General features: G+C 31.3%; 1 protein-coding gene across 1 annotated transcript in view; it reads right to left on the reverse strand.

Annotated features, from left to right (window-relative positions):
• Window positions 1-300: 300 nt before the first annotated feature.
• vash2 (vasohibin 2) overlaps window positions 301-2,129 on the reverse strand; it is a gene marked incomplete at its 5' end in the record, with an annotated part of 11,627 nt that continues 9,798 nt past the window's right edge. The window contains 1 exon segment of the transcript XR_001312348.1: window positions 301-1,016.

Genomic DNA, 2,129 nt, shown 5'->3' on the forward strand with positions numbered 1-2,129 from the left:
CCGTCCAGAAGACCTATACAATTATTTTCTTTTTGATTTTTTTACCTGGATTACTGAGATGCATCAGGATACATAATGTTTGCTTAAAACTTGGGTTTGTTAGCAAAATATCTCATGAACAACTGAACAAAGTGTCTGGATGTACAACGGCTCTTCAAATTAACAATTTTTATTTTTTGGCATCCAAGTTACTGTCAGAATGTAAACCAGCAATCTCCCATTAATTATATATGTAATATTGTCTATTTAGAATAAAATGTGTTTGTTTTTCATTAGTGCAACAAATGAGCAAACAGCAGGTGAAAAACATAGATTTCCTTTTTATTAAAGAAGCACATGTCGCTACAGTTCTCTGTAAATAAAAGATAAAAAGCTGCTGATGTCAGCCAGTTGTTGCTGTAACAGTCGGAGGGGAACAGGAACAAGGCTCACATTGTCTCCAAATAGAAAAAAACCAGAGTGAACTTTAAAAGTAACGTTGTGAGTCTGTCTGATTTCTACACATGCATGTTGTTGTTCGTCATGCTTCACATAAAAACTGAAGAGTTTAGAAAAAAACTTTCGTTCTTTGCAGCACCGTTTCCAGAAAAAAACATTAAATTAACAGATGATGTTTCAAGGGTTCAGATCATATTCAAACATAAAAAAACAAAGATAAACAAAAAGGTTGATTTATGTAAACAAGAGAAATATCCTGTGAAAAAACGTTACAAATGAAAAACAATTTAATTGAACAAACACTTTTCTGAGGCACTGGAAATGATTTTAATGGTTAGAAAACTCCTCTGAGCTTGTCTGATTTCAGTCAAAGACTTTGTCTTTATTTTATAAATCTGTGTGTCATTTCAAATTTAATGAGAAGCTTTTAACGCAGAATCATATAGAGTTCAATGCAAAAATTGTGTTGCTCATTTTTTTCCGGCACATTTTCAGTTGCTGAACAAACAGTARAATTTGGTAACAAGAAAAGTCAAACTAACCGTTAGGATGGCACCAAACAGAGCTACCAGGACCAACTGTGGACAGGAAAACAATGTGGGGGAAATAACACAGTCAGCACCTTAAAAACATGTTTTTTTTAAAAAAGAAATGCATTTCATTCAAAGAAAGAATACAATCAAATAAAGCAAAAACTACGACGGCGTATTAGGGACACTTTGCCGATGGAAAAAAAAAAGGGAGGAGAAAATCTCTGAGAAAAAACTCAGAATTTCTGAGATTAATTTCAGAAATTTTCGAAAAAAAAAATAGGCAATTCTCTTATTTTGAAAAGTCACAAATGTGTGAGAAAAAAACTCAGAAATTAACATAATTAAAGGCAGAAATTTGTGACATTTAAACTAGATATTTTCTGACATGGTAAAGTCAAAAATTTACAAGAAAAAACTCGTACATTTATGAGAAAAAAACTGAAGTTTTCAGGAATGGCTAAAGGGTGATTCCACCTGTTTTCACTACCTTGAGCTTCTTTAATCTGCTTTAGTTTAGAAACTAAAACACAGAGACTTCAAACCTGGACTAGATTATTCTACACTGATTACAGAATGTTTAAAACCAAGTGTGTGATTTGTGAAACAGATATTTGATGATGTGAAGCTTAAGGAAATATGGTGATTTCAGCACTTTTTATGCATTTTATGAACAAACATGGTGGCCTGATGGAGAGATGAGAGAATTAGAGTGACTGAAGCAATCATCCAAAATGATCATGGAGACTATAGAGAAAAATAAGTTCCTGAAAACTTCAGTTTTTTTTCTTATAAATTTACGAGCTTTTTTCTTGTAAATTTCTGACTTCACCATGTCAGAAAATATCTAGTTTAAATGTAGCAAATTTCTGCCTTTAATTACGGAAATTTATGAGTTTTTTTCCTCACAAATTTGCGACTTTTCAAAATAAGAGAATTACCTGTTTTTTTCTCGAAAATTTCTGAAATTAATCTCAGAAATTCCGAGTTTTTTCTAGCAAAATTACAACTTTTCAACATAAGAGAATTGCCTATTTTTTCTCGAAATTTTCTGAAATTAATCTCAGAAATTCATTTTTTTTCTAGTAAAATTGCGACTTTTCAAAATAAGAGAAATGCCTATTTTTTCTCGATATTTTCTGAAATTAATCTCAGAAATTC

This window comes from Austrofundulus limnaeus, unplaced genomic scaffold, assembly GCF_001266775.1.
Source record: "Austrofundulus limnaeus strain Quisiro unplaced genomic scaffold, Austrofundulus_limnaeus-1.0 Scaffold1185, whole genome shotgun sequence".
Lineage (NCBI taxonomy): Eukaryota > Metazoa > Chordata > Actinopteri > Cyprinodontiformes > Rivulidae > Austrofundulus > Austrofundulus limnaeus.